The following is a 19,148-nucleotide window of genomic DNA, read 5'->3' as shown; positions in this document are numbered from 1 at the left end:
TATCAGTTCTTGCTCTTAGTTGCAAAGAACAGAATCCAGTCCGACCGGTTTAAGCAGAAAAGAAATTTACAAGAGACTGTAAATTTGGGTGTGATGGGAAAAGATGCCTCGGCCTCAATGGAAGGAACACTCCCAGAACAAACTAGCTCTTTCAGGAATCTGCTATCAGATCTAGAACAGCACCACCTTGGCCCATCCAGCTCCACAGAGGCAGAGAGACTACTTCCTCACTTCCACCTGAAGCCTCCGGTGTCGTCTGATTGGCCGGCATGAGTCACATGCTCTACTCTGGCCTGGAAGCAGTCTTGGGAATACAGGCGCCTCTGTATTCCTTAGTTTCTTTAGTTTTTGCTGCTATTGTGAATTCACTGATTTTTTTCAATTTGATTTTTTAAAAATTTGTTGTTGCTGAAACATAGGCAAAGAAACACCGAATTTTATATATTGCTCTTTTAACTAGCAACCTTGCTGAATTCTTTTCATCACCTCCAATAGTTCATCTGTTGATGTTTATGCATTTTCTATGCCCAAAAGTAGTTTTTCATTTCCACACTGCATACATTTTCTTTTCCTTCCTCCCTCCCTCCCTTCCTTCCTTCCATCCTTTCTTCTTAACGCATTACCTAGTCTTTCCTGTATAAGGTTGAATTGTGGCAGTGATAATTACCCTTCTTGCCTTGTCCTTGCTTTTAATGGGAATATTCCAGAAGTATGTGACATAACTGCTCTAGGTTTTTGGTAAAACTCCTTTTATCAGAGTAAGGAAGTTCCTTTCTATTTCTAGTTTTTCCTAAGAGTTTTTCTTTTAGATAAGAGTGTGTATTAAATTTATAGAACAAGATATGTTTTATTATTTATTTTTAATCTGAAATACATGGTGAACTTTCACTGATGGATTTTTCTGATGTTCTCATAATCCTGGGATAGACCAAAACTAGTAATGATCATTTAAAAAATATATATGGCTGGATTTAATTTGCTAATATATATTTAAGTCTTTTGGTCTACATTTATAAGTGATATTACTCTACACTTTTTCCTCTTGCACAGGCACACCTCACAGATACTAGAAACGTGGTTCCAGACCACCACAATAATGCATATATCACATTAAAGTGAGTCAAGTGAATTTTTCAGTTCCCAGCACATATAAGTTATGTTTACACTATACTGCAGTCTATTAAGTGTGAAACAGCATTATGTCTAAAAAAACCCATACCTTTATTAAAAAATACTTTATTGTGAAAATATGCTAACCACCATCTGAGCCTTCAGTGAGTTGTAAATCACTGATCACACATCACCATAACAAATACAATAATGAGAATGTTTGAAATACTGAGAAAATCGCCAAAATGAGACACAGAGACAGGAAGTGAGCAAATGCTATTGAAGAAAATAGCACCAATAGACTTGCTCAACCCAGAGTTGCCATAAACCTTCAATTTATACATATATATATATAAAGGCAGTATTTGTGAAGTGCAAGAAAATGAGGTATGTCTACACTTGTACTGTCCTGATTTTATTTTGGTGTCAAGCCCACAGTAGCTTTATAAATCAAGTGGCCCGCTGTTATTTTCTATCGTCTGTAATAGCTTACCTAGGATAGAGATTATCTTTTCCTTACAGGTTTGGTAAAATTCACTAAGTCATCTAAGACTAGTGTCTTTTTTGGCAGGTGGTTGGGAGGTATGACCGTTTGATTGTCAAATCACTTTTTTTTATGCTAAAATAGTTTCATTTGGTTTTCCTATTCAGTTTCAGAGAAATATTTTTTCTAGAAAGTTAGCAATTTCATCTACATTTCCAAATTTATTGACATAAAATTGTGCAACAGATTCCCCTATGATTTTTTCTCATTTCTATTTCATCTGGGATATGTCTTTTTTCTATTCTTAATGTAATTCATTCATTTTGATTGCTGAATAACATTGTATTGTATCGATATCCACAATTTATTTATTAAAGTATCAGTTGATGGATATTTGGGTTGTTTCCATTCTTCACCATTATGAATAATGCTACTATGAATGTAAGTGTACAAGTTTTTGTAGACATGTTTTCATGTTTTCATTTGGGGTGGCATATATTGAGGAGTGTAAAAAATCAAGGAAACTGTTACATACAAGCAGCATGCAGGGAAATACTGTTAAAGATGTCAGTCTGCTTTTCTGCAACTGATCATAAGAATAAGGTTGGTTGAGGGGCACCTGGGTGGCTCAGTCAAGCATCTGACTCTTGGTTTCCACTCAGGTCATGAACTCAGGGTGGTGGGATTGAGGCCCATGTTCGGCTCTGTGCTGGCAGCACAGAGCCTGCTTGGGATTCTCTCTCTCTCTTGCTCTCTGCACCTCCCCCACTCTCCCTCTCAAAATAAAGAAATTAAAAAGAAAAAAGACTAAGGTTGGTTGAATAACTACGCATTTTGCTCCACACTTCCCCTGCCTTCTGCCAGCACTTCAGTCGGTTGAGATTCTTGTCTTGCCCGGGTGACCCTGACCTATAGTCCTGAGGAGTGTGACTCCTTGATTCCGTCCATATGGAGTTGATGTAGTCCTTTGTTAACCTTGACGATGGGGCAGGCAGTACGAACAGACACCCTAAAGGGTATGACCCCAGGTTCCATGAACACCACTCTTTGTACAGTAGCTCCCTGCAGCCGCCCTTGGTAGGCAGCTTAGCCCTCCAGTGATCACCGTGACCTCTTTTTCTTATGCTTTCAAGGCCTCAGGGCATTGAAATGCCAGCTAGCAGTCTTAGTTCCAATTCAATGGAACTGGTGATGGATCCCCTGGTAGGAGACCAAGAGAATCTACAGCTGTGTGGTTACCTGGGCATGTTACGGTGCTGGGGAAAAAACCAGACATGCGGAGTACAGCCACAGCTCCTTCTAGCATCAGCTGGTCTTCTAACAGTTCCATTCCTTTTTTTTTAATTTTTTGAAATGTTTTATTTATTTCTGAGAGAGAGAGAGACAGTGTGAGCAGGGGAGGGTCAGAGAGAGAGGGAGACACAGAATCCGAAACAGGCTCCAGGCTCTGAGCTGGCTGTCAGCACAGAGCCCGACACGGGGCTCAAACCCACGAACGGTGAGATCATGACCTGAGCCGATGTTGGACGCTTAACCAACTGAGCCACCCAGGCACCCCTAACAGTTCCATTCCTATACATTCTGACGTATGTACCCAAAAGGATCAGAAACAGGTGCCATGTACGCATGTTTATACACATTTGCAGCAGCACTATTCACAATAGCCAAAAGGGAGAAACAACTCCAATGTCCACCAGTGGGCGAATGGGTAAACAAATGTGGTATGTGCATTTAGTGGCATGTTGGTCAGCCTACAGAAAGGAATGAAGCATTGATGCACATTACAGTGTGGATAAACCTCAAAAATATGCCAAGTGAAAGAAGCCACCACACAAATCATCACTTATTAGATGATTTCAGTAATATGATGGATCCAGAAGAGGTTAGTCCACAGAAGCAGATAGCAGAGGGTAGTTTCCAGGAGCTGGGAAGAGAAAGGATTGAGGAACCACCACTTACTAGGAAATGGGTTTCTTTTGGGGGTAATGAAAATGTTTTGCAGACAGCCTGAGGTGGTGGTTGCACAACACTGTGAATATACTAAATGCCACTCAACTATTCACTTTAAAAAGGTTAAGTATATGTTATGTGAATTTCATGTCAGTAAAAACAAACAAACAATTTCCTCTATGGTCATACAATCATTGCACATTTAAGAGACAGATTATCCCCAAGCTATATTTCCTCTCATAGACGATCATTTCTTTGCCACCCCCACCCCCCAATTCTATCTTATACGGATATTCTTTTGAATAAATGTAGATTTGGAGCTGCAAAGAATTGCAGGATAAATGTTTCAGATCAGATACTAAGATATTTGGAAATAGAAAATCAAAAGGAAACAGAACGAGTTAGCATTCCTCTTTGATGTTACCTATGTCATAGATACACCTTTGAGGCAGCTGTGTTTTTATTGATGTTATGTAAAATGATTTTTGCTCATCATAAAATCATTGTTTCTCATATGCTTGGAGCCCTAAGAGACACCTGTAACAATGCAGAATCATTTCATGTGATAAGTAGTTTAAAGGAAAAATAACAACCTAAATTTTAGATGGTTACACTCGGTCCATTTGGAGCAATTAAGCTCTGTCGGTGGGAGTCCCCTACCCCCAGCCCGGGAAAACACAGGTGCCCTTTCCATAATGAGCCCCCCTTAAGGATCGTAATACAGACCAATTAGATAGAGGCAAACCCAGACGCACCTCAATTTGTCAGAAGCCTTACTCTGCTTCCCCCACGTTTGGGGTCTGATAAAATCCCATACATACATGGTTTGGCCCAACATGTTCTTCTCAGTATTTACATCCCAAGGAGAGTTTTAAGGGACACTTAATCCTCATGTTTCTGGTTCATTTTCCCTTAACTCATCAAAACAAGGTTATGAAAGATTGCTTTGATCTCTAACAGGACTTGTTCACGAGGGACATGAGGCCATTACTTTCAAAACAGAAAGCTGTGTACTCTGCCAAGAGTTCGGGGGAGTTAACAGCACGACGTTTGAGCTTCATTCAGAGCACCTGACCTGTGAGAGCCAACTGGGTCCTAAACTTGGCTCAGGGAGGCCTCCCGCCCTCCAGCCTAATAAAGCCCATTAATTAACTGTCAGACCAGCTGTGTAACAAGTGAACTTTTAGTGGCTGTGCCATTTTCTTGGTTCTGGGCCAGAAACAATAGGTATAAAACTCACAGCATTAGTGAGACATTTCACAGAGAAATTGGTGTTTGCATGATGGAAGGCTGCCTTCCAAATAAAGTGTGCATTGCAGAACATGTATTTCTTAAAAATTAAAATGTAAATAAATCTGCTCACAGCAGCCTTCTTTGGGTTTTTACAAATACTATCTACTCTTGATGAATTACTATGAGGCTCAAATCAGACTCACTGGCCTATTGCTCTAGTGTTTATGAAGTTCAATGGCCAAGGTAAAAGGATGGGAAGAAGTATATTATAAAAATATGACAAAAATTCCTGCTTAAGTAAACTTGAGTCTAGGGGTGCCTGAGTGGCTCAGTCAGTTGGGCATCCAGCTCTTGATATCAGCTCCGGTCGTAATCTCACGGTTTGTGAGATCGAGCCCCATATTGGGCTCTGTGTCAGCAGTATGGAGCCTGCTTGAGATTCTCTCTCTCCCTCTCCTTCTCTCTGCCCTCCTCCCCTCTCAAAAAATAATTAATAAACATTAAAAAAATAAACTTGAACGTATCTTGTAAGTGAGATAATATTATAAAAGGCACTAGACTTTATATTAAAGTTCTTTAATTTGTCAGGAAGAGAAACCAAGTCATGCCCGTATGAACAAAAGAGGGACTTGTCAAGATATGGGGGGGATCTTGCAGCAGTGAAGAATGAGCTAGACATGATCCTTAGGAAGGACAGGAGCCAGTGTGCGGGCAGCTCAGGGCCCCAGTGGCGAGGGTTCCTAGCTTTTCTCATTTTCAGATTGAATGGAGAATTAAAAGCAGAAGGTGTAGAGGATTAGACCGGGGACAAGATTCTGTGAAATATGAAAAGAACAAGCGAGGATGAATAAACATTAAAAAAAGAGGGGGCAGGCTAGGTAACCCCCACTATCATTCCCCAAGTGAGGTAGTTAAATATTTAAATGACCAGAAAAAGTCTTGGAATCCAAGCTGAAAGTGGCCTTTGATGTCACCACCTCTTCAGCTCCAACACTTGGGCATTCAGCATCTGTTTGAAAACTTGCCATGGTGGGGCATGTACTCCTTTACTGCTTATAAGAACAAGCTATTCCATCACTGGACCATATGAAACTTTACAAAAAGGTCTTATACTGAAGTTAAATTGACCACGAGCCTTTGGTTCACTATCTAGACACACAGAACAATTCTTACACAATGTGCACATGATAGTCCTTTATATGTGAAGACAAATCCATATTCTTGCCCTCCTAGGGTTTCCCCCTATTCTAGCTAAGCATGTTTAATGGCTTCAAACAGTTTTCATATAATAGTGTTTTTCATCCTGCCCAATCTCTTCTACATTTTAGTCTCAAAAAAAATTTTTTTTTATTTTTAGTCTCAAGTAGCCCTCTTAAAATGAGTATCTAGGATGGAATATATACTCTGGACATGGTCTGGAGAGTAAACATCCAGACCAAAATTCTATTAATTCTAAAATATTTTAAACTACTTAGTTTAGAGAGAGAGAGAGAGAGAGAGAGAGAGCAGAGGAGGGGCAGAAAGAGAGGGAGACACAGAATCTGAAGCAGGCTCCAGACTCTGGGCCCTCAGCACAGAGCCTGACATGGGGCTTGAACCCATGAACTGTGAGACCATGACCTGAGCTGAAGTCAGACGCTTAACCAACTGAGCTACCCAGCTGCCCTGTTCTAAAATTAATAGAAGTAAACTTCTATTAATGTGGCTTTGGATTGTATTCCCATGCTCTTGACTCAGATTGTGCTTGTGGGTCATGCATGTACCGTTGCTAAATCAGCTTCCCCTCGTTATACTTTTGTACAATTAATTCTTCAAACATAAGTGCAGATGGTCCAGGATTCAAGCAAAAAAAGGAACACTGAGTAATCATTGCTCAGATTATTTTTAAGTTAGACCTTGCCTTCCCTTATATTAACTGTTTTCCCAGCACCAACTGATAGGCATGGATTTTACCTCTTACTCCAAGTCATGGACTTAAAAAAAAAAATTGAACTGATTTGAACCAGGGACAAGTACAGAGCCTTTTGATCTAGACTAGAAGTGTCTCCACCAATCAACACTGAACAGTATTCTTTGACTACTGCCCAAATACAGGGTTTTTCTGTCTGATGAAGGAACTGTTTCTCTAACTATTAAGATCTACTTTGGGGAGTCTGGGAGGCTCAGTCAGTTAAGCATCCGACTCTGGCTCAGGTCATGATCTCACAGTGCATGGGTCCAAGCCCTGCATGGGGTTGTGTTTTGACAGCTCAGAGCCTGGAGCCTGCTTCATATTCTGTGTCTCCTCTTCTCTATTCTGCCTCCCCCTCCCCCAGCTTGTGCTCTGCCTCTCTCTCTCAACAATAAAAATTAAAAAGTGTCTAAGATCTACTTTAAAAACCCTCAAATTCTCAGAGTATTATTGCATCCAGTGAATTGTTAAGAATGTGGGATACTCTATTATGTGTGTCCTTGTATAAGGGTATCATCTGTGGAATCGAATCCCATAAAACACTGCAGACCCAATTCTCTTACCCTGCACTGTGCAAGTGGCCAGTTGGTTCCACTGAGATTTAAATGAGCAGCTTAATCAAGTGCTCTGCTATAGTCAGTGTACACTCTGGTCTACAGCAAGCTTTCTTCTTCCAATCTATTAGCTCTATCAAAGGAGGCAATAAGGAGAGAGAGTTAAGAACTGAGCCAAAGGGTTGAAGAATACTAAAGGTATATATTGGTTGGGAGATTTCAGACACATGAGATCCTGGGTCTTGAAGTGGTCAAAACATTACGTTAAAGAATGAGGAACAAAGGCTGAATCAAAGGTTGGGCCAATTTACCAACTTAGATCCAGAAAAAGAACCCAAGCATACAGGTGAGGATAGTGTGCTATAGTGGTGAGCAGGTGGCATGTCGCAGACTATGAGTCTGGGGTTCTCTCTTGTCCAGCAAGAGAGTGGACACAGAATTGAATATGAGAGAGACTAATGTCCGGGAGGAGACAAGAGCCCCAAACAGGGGTTTCGTCTCCATATTTATTTAGTTCACAAGATATTACTCACATGGTGAATGTGAAGAAAACAAGATCTTACACACGTGGTGAATGTGGAGAAAACAATCAGTAATCATTAACTTGTGTATGCAAAAAACAAAGGATCTGGGGGGCAAGGGGAGTTTGTGATAGTACACTGGCATCAGATGGAAAGTAATTTCCTGCAGGTGACATAACAAGTAACTCTCATGATCCCATTATGATATCTCACTACCTAACCTTGGGTGTTTTTGCCCTTGGTGGTGGCTTTCCTCCCTAAGCATTTTTCTTACCCATTTATATAAGTAGAGCCTATTTCCCCACAGTGGCAGCTGGGTTATAAGCCAAAGTTCTGTGCCATCTGGCTCTACCCTTGAGGGTTAAGATCCTACCTGAGGACACTGAATTTGTTCCTGATAGAGTTAAGAAGCTTCTTTTTCTCTGCCACCTGCTAATATTATGCTGTCTGCCCCAGCGGGATCTAGCTGTCTTCTTCTAAGCTAGGGATAACAACATAAACTCCTTTTGCTTTGTTTAAGGTATCCCCCTTGATTACTTTGCGGCTTTAGTCTTCCTGATATTCTTCTTCCTCTCCCTCCCTTCTTTTCCTAGTCATTTTTCATTCTTTCTCCCATCTTGCATCTTTACTACATTTCTATATTTAGTCTTTTACAAGTTCTATATACTCATAAGCACTACATTTGTTCTTGGACCATTTCTACTAAGCAGCAATACCTTATAGCTAGATTTCTTTGTATAGTGAATGTATTCCTGAAAAAAAAAAAAAAGGAATTTCAGACGATATTTTTAACACTGTGAGGAGTTTTAAATTTACAGACACTTTCCATGGATACCTTTCTGTAAAACTGCAGAATGGTTTTGTAAGTCAGATAGCCTCTGCCAATTTTGTTAAGTTTGTACATTTAGTTTTCTTAAGTCATGGTTAATCTAAATCAATAAACACTGCATTTTAAAGTTTATCAAGTAGCAAATTATCTGGTCAGTTGACCAGAATTAATTGATGTGATTGCATGACTGTGTCCAGTATGATTTAAGTTCCACACTTAGTAAATTAAATGAGATCATTTTATAACTACTCACAGTACTGACTCAATATGTGATGTGCCTGATGTATAATGAATCTATGCTGGCCCAAATATTACCTTCTCTTGTTGCCCTTCACATTGCTTCTTCATTCACCAAACTTCATTGATTGCCTAGAATACTCTAGAAACTTGGAACACAAATGCCTCTGGTTTAATTCACATCAGACAATTACTTAGAGTATTTTACTCCCAGGCATCCACTCTGAAATATCTGCAAATATATGAATTACTAATTAGATGGGGATTGACACAATCCAAGGAAAAAAAGCAGACCCATAAGCATTCTAGAATCAAGCTGGAAAAAAAGTACAAATGGGGACTTCACAAATGTTGGAATACAACCATGGGCTCTTTTCTTGCACATGGAAGGTCCAAGAATCAGTGGTGAGTTCATGGGAAAGTGACAAACTTAAGTCCAATTCTGGCCATGCCTCCGTAGCTAGAAGGAGAAGAAGTAACAACCTATTACAACCTACTCGCTATGTGCCAGCCATGATTTTAAGCACTGGGTACACATTGTTTCATACAGTCCTTACAACACCCCCGTGAGGTAGATTCTATCATAGTTTCTATCTTATAAATGAGACAACTGAGGTACAGAGAGGTCAAGTATCTTGCCCAAAGTTGTAGAGCATGCAAATGGCAGGGCTGGGGGCCATCCAGGCAGTTAGACCCTAGAGCCCATGCCTTGGTGGTTACAGGGCTCAGGTGAGGTAGGAGTTGGTGGAAGGTCCTTGGCTCCGTGATGCGGCATGAGGGGAGGTTATATTGCGCTGTGCATTGCCTGCAGCGGGCTCTCACCCACACACATGCTCTTGATTTACCCAGCAGTAAGTTAATCAGATGATTTACACACATCCTCTGCAGCTGGAACAAGGATACAGCAATCTAGTTCTGGTGTAGCACGCAACAGGGAGATTTTAAAAACTCCAAATAATTTGTGGAGAAATTAGATTTCTCCCTGGGACATGAGGTGATAGAAAACCTCAGGACAGAGGGATCTCAATGGCTCCCCGTTCAGATTCCTCCCCCCACTCGACTATCTCCCACACTCCCATAAATCCTGAGTGCCCCGGGTGTCTGGATAATGAGTTAGAGACGGATATTGATGGATGCGTGCACACGAGACAAGGCCTGTAAAGAGTTGATTCATTCACCCAGACAACCATCCACAGCTGAAGATATCAAAGCTGGGGGCATCTTTCCCAAACACAGATCTAACCATGGGTCTCCTCTGCTGAAAACTCATTAATGGCTCTCCTTCACCACAGGGTAAATTCTCCACGCTGGGCTCCCGGACCTCGGAGAATGGGCCCCTTCCCACGGCTACCCCGGCAGGGCCTGCATTCTGAGCATTCCCACGGGCTCCTGGTACCCCTTGCCTCGGCCTCCTTAGCTGCCCCGGCTCCTACTTGCCAGGCCCAGCTCAGCTCAGATCTGCTGCCCCAGGAAGCTCCTCTCCCAGATGGAGCCCAGGCTGTGAGAGCGACAGGGCAGGCCTCTGCCCTGGGAACAGCAGGTGCAAGAGCCTCCCCTCCCCATCTCGTTACTTCTGGGCTCTGTAGAGCTGCACTCACGTGGCAGAGTTGTCGCCAAACCTAACCAAGGAGGGGAAGGCACCCCATATCCTGCTGGGCAGGGAGCTCACTGGCAATACCACAAACCCAATTCCTTGCTGGAATGGATCCCAGCCAACATGCCTCTGACTCCTTCATGTCCTGGCCACATACACCGAGAGCCCGTGGACCATTCTCGAGAACCCAGGCAGATGATGGTGAGGTCAAGAACACGGAGGATGGGCAGGGAGGCGTTCCCCTGGAGCTCACTCTCAGTCCATGTTATTCTCCTTCTCTGGCCCTCGTTCAGCAAGTCACGTCCTGAGCCTGTGTCACAGGCACCGAGCTCCGGGCTGGGAGTGAAGGGGAAGACAGGCCCCGCCCTCTAGGACCACGGGGGCCCCGGGGACACAGAGCCATGGGGCTAATCGCCGGAGAAAAAGACACAGGGAGGCACAGGGGGCATCGTGGCCCCTCCACCCAGGAAGTGCTGGAACCAAGCGGAAGGCAGGTGTGATGCCCGCGGGCTGGCCTGGGGTCCGTGGGCCACGCGTGGAGGGCAGAGGGCCACTCCCGGTCCTCAGTGGTGAGGGCGGTTTCTCACTACATCCCAGGGCTTTGATGTCTTCCTTTTCCTGGGCCGTTTCGTCTTCCTCCACCCCTTCTCCCTCTCTTCTGTTCATTCCACTCGTCTTCGGACAAGAATCCTTCTCCTCCAAGAAGCATTTCTTCCTCCAGTCTTCAGTGGCCTCGATCTTTCCTGAATTCCAACAGCCACAAGTACTTGTGGCAGAAAATTAAGTCCTTGAAGAAATGGTTAGGTTTGGCTTTTTTTCTTTTTTTTTTCAGATTGGAAACTACTTGGGCATAAAGGTTTGCATCTCATACTTAGTTTTATCCCCAACAGCGCATAGCACACTGTGAGTGCCCAACACATACTGCCAAAGAGCTTCTCTCCCTTTCTGTCTCTGTTCCTCTTCCTCCCTCCCTCCCGGATCTCAACAAGAAGAGCACACAGACTGACATGACCTACCCTGAGCCCCCTTCCTTGGCTTGCCCAGGGAAGTCTCCTGGGGAGTTGCTTTGGAAAGGGGGAGGCATTCTGCGGACGGAGGGCAAAATCAGGCTGTGGACTTTTGCAGGGGGCAAAAATTATAATCTGCATTTTTCTGCGGAGTGAGAACTCTGTAATTTAGGATTTTGCCTAATTGCTGTTTAGAGTCCCCAGGGACTGCTTCTCTTCAGGCAGTCACGTGTTGGTTGGAGAGGTATGCTATTAATGGCTCCCAACGTCCAGCCAACTGTGGCTCAAAGGTAAGATGACTCAGCCGGGGAGCAGGTGAGTCCTGAGTTCTGCTTCCTTCCTAGAATTCTGATTTGTTGGGCCACTGGAGGAGAGGGAGCGGGGCTGGCACCGTCGAGGAGTGACGAGCACACGTTTGCAGGCAGCATCTTTGGTCTGTGGCTGCTCTGATGTCAGCCTAGAGCAGCTGGCAGCCAGAAACGAGGGAACACCAGAGGCGGGCAGGGCACATCCGCCTTCTCCCTGCAGCTGGGCTCTCCCGGCATGTGTGGGAGGCAGGCAGCCTGTCTGTTTCTAATCCCCACTGTGGACATTTGGGGAAGCTACCTACTTCCTTCAATTATTTTCGAGCGTTCCTCGATGGAAGTTAAGAATGATCAGCAGCTGCCTCGGATACCGGGCGAGGGATCGGGCGCTACAGACCCCCTTTCTCCCTGTGATCCCCACATAGATTCAGACGCAGCCAAACCAAACCCACGCTGTCTCCCTCCGTCTGAGTTTGGGGTACCACCAGCAGTCTTTTTTCAAAATAAGGGCACACTGAAAGAAGTTATGCCATTTTTATCAACCATGGGCAAACACCTTGGCAAATGTAAGCTAGCGGTGCTTTCAACTTTTACATCTAGTCTGTGGTTAGAGGTTAAGGCCACTGATGTTAAAGCCACAGGGAATAGCGCCTCCACGCGGGGCAGGGCCATGCTGAGAACGTCAGTCTCCAACTGTCCCATCTCCTGTGCCATCCCTGGATTCGGATCCTTTCCCAGCTGGCCTAACTGTTCAAACAGGTGAAGCCTTGCTGAGATGAACATCCCGGAAGTTTTGAAAGGGACAAAAGCACATGAAGCCTCACTGCAATGTAACAGAGGGTGACACATGGAACACGGTGCATGTGTGCACCATGGGTGTGCGTGTGCGTGTGTGTGGGAGGCAGTCACTGTCACAGGAATGGAGTAAAGCCAGCCAGAGCCAGCTCAATATTGCAAAATAACGTTAACAGTCACTATGTCCTATTTGTCTTCTAGGAGCCAGATATTATGCATACACCATCTTATTTAAATCTTTAAAGGGGCGCCTGAGGGGCTCGGTCGGTTGAGTGTCCGACTTCTGCTCAGGACATGATCTCACAGCTGGGTTTGAGCTCCGTGTTGGGCTCTGTGCTGACAACTCAGAGCCTGGATCCTGTTTTGGATCCTGTGTCTCCCTTTCTCTCTCTGCCCCTTCCCAACTCGAGCACTCTCTCTCTCTCAAATATAAACAAACATTTAAAAAAAAACTTTTTTTTAAGGACCCTATAAGGACACCTGGATGGCTCAATCTCTTAAGCATCTGACTCTTGATTTCAGCTCAGGTTATGATCTCAGGGTCCTGAAATCAAGTCCGGTGTTGGACTTTGTGTATGGAGCCTGCTTGGGATTTTCTCTCTCCCTCTGCCCCTCCCCCCTCCCAAAATGAACAAACTTTTTTTTTAAAAAAAGAGGAATCTATACAGTGTTACTATCCACTTTTATGGATAAGGAAACAGACTCAGATAACATATTAATTCGTTTGCTCAGGCTGACCGAAGAGCCACACACTGGGGCTCACCTAGTGATTTATTCTGTCACAGTCCTGGGCCCGGACGTATGGATTCTAGGGCAAGCGGCACCGTGCTCCCTCTGAGATTCTGGATGGAAGCTGCCTTCCTCTTCCGAGCTGCTGGTGGCGGCTACGGATCTGTGGGCTTCCTGGTCTGCAGCTGCTGTCATTTCAGCCTCTGCCTGTGTCCTGCGGTGGCCTTCTGCTGCCTGTTCTGTCTGTGCCTTTTTCCTCTACGTGTAAGAACCCCATCACATTGGATTAAGGCCCCTCCCTACCCCGGAAGACCTTATCCCAACTAAACACACCTGAATGGCTATTTCCAAGTAAGATCACATTCTGAGGCATGGCTGGGGGGGGGGGGGCGCGGGGGGGGGATGAGATTTTCAACATGTCTTTTTTTGCAGAACACAGTTCAATCCACAACACAAAGTACCTTGCTGAAGGGAACACTGCCAGCAAGAGCACAGGAAATTTGAACCCAGCACTGTCTCCCACTCTTTCTTTCCCATACAGTAATTTAGGCAACTGCATTAATTGATGCGTGTGAGATGCTTAAGTTTGTTTTAGCTTTGTATTTTTTTAAAATGTTTATTTATTTTTGAGAGAGAGACACACACAGAGCATGAGTGGGAGAGGGGCAGGGGAGAAGCAGAGAGAGAGAAAGACATAGAATCCAAAGCAGGCTCCAGACACAGAGCCCGACGCGGGGCTCCAACCCTCGAACCGTGAGATCATGAGCCTGAGCCAAAGCCGGTCGTTTAACGGACTGAGCCACCCAGGCGCCCCCAGCTTTGTATTTTCTTCATATCCACAACCTGCTTTACAGCTGTAGCTACTGTCCCTACAATGGGAAGGCAAGAAAGAAGATAGGGGTCAGGACTGAGGAGCTGAGTCAGACTCGGGGATTGTGTCTGGATCAGAAGCTCAGTCCAGAAAATAGAAACTCTAGTTAAGTATTTCAAAAAGAGAGAAATTAATACAGAAATGTGGTTATTAAAGTGTCAGAAGGACTAAGGGAAGAGAGAGAGACTATAATAGGTACAAGATAAGAGAAATTACGGTAGGAAGTCACACGGACAATATGGCGGCCTAGGTCTTTGAAGAAACCTCCCTTATCTAACTTTATAAATGTTTGGCTAAGGGAAAGGGAAAGAAAGGGAAACTGGTAAAGCCTCAAAAGGATGCAAGAGAAGACCAAAGCTGCCATTCACCTCCCAGGGATAACCTATCCACAGTGTTCTTGACCTTGGGTTTTAAGAGGTTATATAGCTCTGGTGGCAGTGGATAGAGTCGAGGACCACACAGGCTGCAAGGTCAGATCAGAGATACCTACCCGAAGCCAGGACCTCAGACAAGTGCCACTCTTAGATTAGAAAAAAACCACCAGACAGAAGAACAACAAGAACACTTGCTTGTTTAATCTTGACTCTGGATGAAGTGAAAAACCAAAGTCTCCCAAAAAAAGTCTCCCAAGAAAGTTCCTAAGCACAAGCCTACACTCCCATGTGGTCTGTGGCCACAGTGCATAGTCTTCAGCGGTCCCCCAAAATACTAAGCCCCAAATTTTAAGAGGCCCCCAGGCTGGGAGCAGCTGAGGTGGCAGGCAAAGGCAAACATGAAACCTCTCTTGAAGGAACACACTTCAAATCCAGATATACCACAGGTACAGTTCCAGGGAACAGGAGCTCACCACAGAAATCGGCAAACGTCTGAGACTCGTCACCACACTTGAGAGGCAACACAACCAGCGGCCACAGAATGAGTCACGATGGCGACAGGTGCTGGATTAGAGGCAAATGATGAAACTGGTGTGCTTAATGTTTACATAAATAAATGAACATTAAAATAGAATGAAGAAACAAAAGACCATAAACAGTGACTCAGCCTTGTCTATGACGCTGCGATCGCAGGGGGAGAGTGGAAGTTGCCGGCACACAGCCCCTTTGTGTTTAGAGAAGCCCCTTTGTGTTTAGAGAAGCCCGAGTTCCTCTCCAGAGGGTTAAGCTGAGGATCAGTTGCAAGGTGCAGTGTGACTGAGTGTGCTTTTGAGGGATCAGGCAAGTCCTTCGCCATAAGATGTCTCCAACTGAACATGATTGGAGAGATACTGAAAACAGAGAATATTTGGGGGGCCTGGAGATGTTTCATTGTAGAGAGAGAAAAGAAGACATAATATATCAATATATGGGGACCATATGTGGGCAATATGGTGGACTCCCCTGAGGAAGGAGAGCCCAGTCTTTGCCGCCAGTGCCTGGTTTGTAGGGCACCAGATGAGGCTCAGTGGTGGACCTTGTGGCTCCCAAACTCCCCCTTCCAATCAAGAATGAGATTAATTTTTCAGTCAGTTCAGCCAAAGGGAGGTTTAGAGTCTTATTTAATTTGATTTAAATAAAGATAGGGGTGGGGCGCCTGGGTGGCTCAGTTGGTTAAGCATCCAACTTGGGCTCAGGTCATGATCTCACAGTTCATGGGTTCGAGCCCCGCGTCGGGCTCTGTGCTGACAGCTAGCTCAGAGCCTGGAGCCTGCTTCTGATTCTGTGTCTCCCTCTTTCTCTGACCCTCCCCTGGTCACGCTCTCTCTCTCTCTCTCTCAGAAACAGATAAAACATTTTTAAAAAATAAAGTTTTAAAGAAAGAAAGGCAGGCAGGCAGGCAGGCAGGCAGGAAGGAAGGAAGGAAGGAAGGAAGGAAGGAAGGGTCCCTGGGTGGGTCAGTCGGTTAAGCATCCAACTCTTGACTTAGGCTAGGTCATGATCTCACAGTTCGTGGGTTCAAGCCCCGTGTTGGGCTCTGCACTGACAGGGTGAAGCCTGCTTGAGATTCTCTCTCCCTCTTTCTCTGCCCCTCCCCTGCTCATTCTCTGTCTCTCTCAAAATAAATAAACAGTAAAAAAAAATTAAGATATGTGTTATTTTTTCATATCTGAGTTTGTAGAATGAGGTTCATATATATCACACGATCTCTATACCTCCAGGGAATATAAAGAAAGCTTTTCCCTATTTATGCACAGGGAGAGGGGGTAGTGGGGAGAGGGGGATTGCCTGAGAGCTGGCTACAAGAGCTGCAAGCCTTTCCTTTGTCGCTGGTATTTTGGGTATTGTAAAGCTGGTGGGAGGGCAAAGAATAGGAAGGAAATTCATAAGATGACAAGAAGATCAAAATACCTAATTCATGTGCAAACTGTAGGCTATCAGGTACTTCCAAGCACTCCCCCTAGGAGTAACTGTTCCACCAGGAGATGGGAGAGACAGTCTGAATATTCTATTTCATGCTTAGAAACAGAAGTACAAATCAAGTAGCCTGGTCTCATTTGTTTAATGTTCAATTAATTTAAGATGCTTGGGAGATGTGATCCAAAGTCAATGGCTTTGACTACCATTGTTAAGGAATCACCGACATAAGTAATTTCATCCCAGAGCAATCCTGTTTGGGCAGGATCTGTGGTTATAGCTATTGATTTTTTTGTGCTGCCTCTTCCTGGTTGAGAGGGCTCTTTAGGTTATACTTGGTAGCAGGAAATCCCTACCCAGAAGAAAATAGGTTAGTTGCTTGGGAAAAGAAAGTTCCATAAAATAAAAACTTTTGAGGTTTTTTTGTTTGTTTCTTTGCATTTCTTGAAAGCATTCCTAAGCAAGATTTTCACTTCTTCTATGATAAGATTGTTTTTCTTGATGGAAAGAATAGCCAGAGTAAACCCCGCCCCCCAAAAAAAGAAAGGAAAATAGAAAAAAAATTTTTGTGAACACTAATTTACTTTTTTAAACATTTTTTTCAAGTTTCTTTCTTTATTTTTGAGACAGGAGGGGGAGAGAGAGAGAGAGGGACAGAGAATCCCAAGGAGGCTCTATGCTATCAGCATAGCTCGACCTCATGAACCCAGGAGATCATGACCTGAGCTGAAATCGAGTTCGATGTTTAACCGACCCAGGTGTCCCAACAGTAAGTTAAAAGGGAGTATTTTGGGGTGCCTGGCTGGCTTGGTCAGCAGAGCATGCAACTCTTGATCTCGGGTCATGATTTTGAGCCCCACGTTGGGCATAAAGCCTACGTTAAAAAAATTGATAGGAGTATTTTGTCCATATTCTCACTTTCAATAGTTGAAGAGTGGAAGAGTTGGTACATAAGCCTCACATTTCATGCACTTCTTTAACTGGCTGTCCTCTTTTTTTCTTTCTTTTTAATGTTTTATTTATTTCTAGGAGAGAGAGAGAGAGAGACAGCGTGAGCAGGGGAGGGTCAGAGAGAGAGGGAGTCACAGACTCTGAAACAGGCTCCAGGCTCTGAGCTGGCAGTCAGCACAGAGCCCAACGTGGGGCTCGAACCCACGAACCGCGAGATCATGACCTAAGTGAAAGTCGGACGCCTAACTGACTAGGCCACCCAGGCGCCCCCGGCTGTCCTCGTTTGAACAGACAACTGAGGTACAGTGAGCAGCTCTCTGCTTATCTTCAATGCCAGTGACTTATACTAAGAACTTACTTGAGGTATTTCAGTGGTGTTTGTCTTGTGGAGCCTGAACGAACGGAACCATCAGAAATAAATGTTTAACAGTCTTTTCCCACAAGGGGCACTGATGTACTTAAAACAAGGCATCTTCGGCAGGCGGCCTGAAGTCAGAAGGAGAGGCTGTCTCCAGCCCACAGGTGCCATTAGTAAACCTCCAGGCGCATCCCAGCTACAGCGCGGTGATCTCCGTCCCCCACCTAGACTAAGAAATTGATCTCTTGGAAACGAACTAGGAGCGCAATTTTAAATTTAACTATTGTGTCACCCACGTTGAATATGCTTTCTGTCACGATACTAGTTCAAGTGGACATACTGAGTTGAAGATGTGGCTCTGTGAGCAGAGGCCTTTAGCCTAATCAAGAAATTTATGGGCAGACAGATCTGCTAGGGAGCCAGACATCTTCTCTAAATCGAGACATCACAAGTCATTTAACAGCTGATCTACAGTGTCCCTGAGCTTCCTCGAGGTCAATTAGAGGACCTTATCCATTTAGTTCAGCTTTATGACTTTAACAAATGACTTGCTGGGCTTTCCTCCCCCCCCCCCCCCCCTCTTCCCTTCTTGCTTACCAGAACTAATAAAAGCTTCATGGAAATTTAGAGACACCTAATCAGGAGGCTTCGAGTCCCTGCCTATCTGTTCTAGTCTGCATTTGGAAATTCCAAATGCCCGGCTTTGAAAAACAGGATAGAAACCAGTGAAGGAGCTGGGTATATTGGTACGTAGCCTACAGGGAGGCAGGAGACCTTGAAAGGTAGGAAGAGGAACATCACAGAACGTTTGGTGGCTGCCGCGCGACACAGAGCCAGCCATCGTGGTTGTGGTAACTTTTCTGGCTTCTGCCTCTGAAAGTATTCGGTGAAAGCTTGGTTGGTATTCCAGACAAAGAAATGAGGGCATGGACTGAGAACAGACAGGGCTTTAAGGCTTTAAGAATGGCAGCTTTATGTCAAAATTCCAACAAAAATGGTGTTCAGCCTCCCCTTCCTCTCTTTTTAAAGCAAGAGGAGAGTCTAGATCCAAAGTTCTGTATCACCCTCTCAGCTAAAACTCTAACAACAAACAGTGCTTTGGCGCAGTTTACGTTATTCTTGGCAAGGCTTAGATCTCAGGTGACATTAAAGGTGACTATATAGATATATACACAATGAAGTCAGCGTATAATTAATTTCTGTTAGATTTACTAATTTAACCGCATAGGAGTTAAAAGCTTCTGCAAGACAGAGTATACCAGAAGCAAGTAGATAATGACATATGACGCAATGAGACGCAAAGTGCTGATTTCCTTAATATACAAAGAGCTCTCAAAAT

This window comes from Hyaena hyaena, unplaced genomic scaffold (assembly GCF_003009895.1).
Source record: "Hyaena hyaena isolate Hyena2069 unplaced genomic scaffold, ASM300989v1 scaffold_399, whole genome shotgun sequence".
In the NCBI taxonomy this organism is placed as follows: domain Eukaryota; kingdom Metazoa; phylum Chordata; class Mammalia; order Carnivora; family Hyaenidae; genus Hyaena; species Hyaena hyaena.
This window is presented reverse-complemented; position numbering follows the sequence as displayed.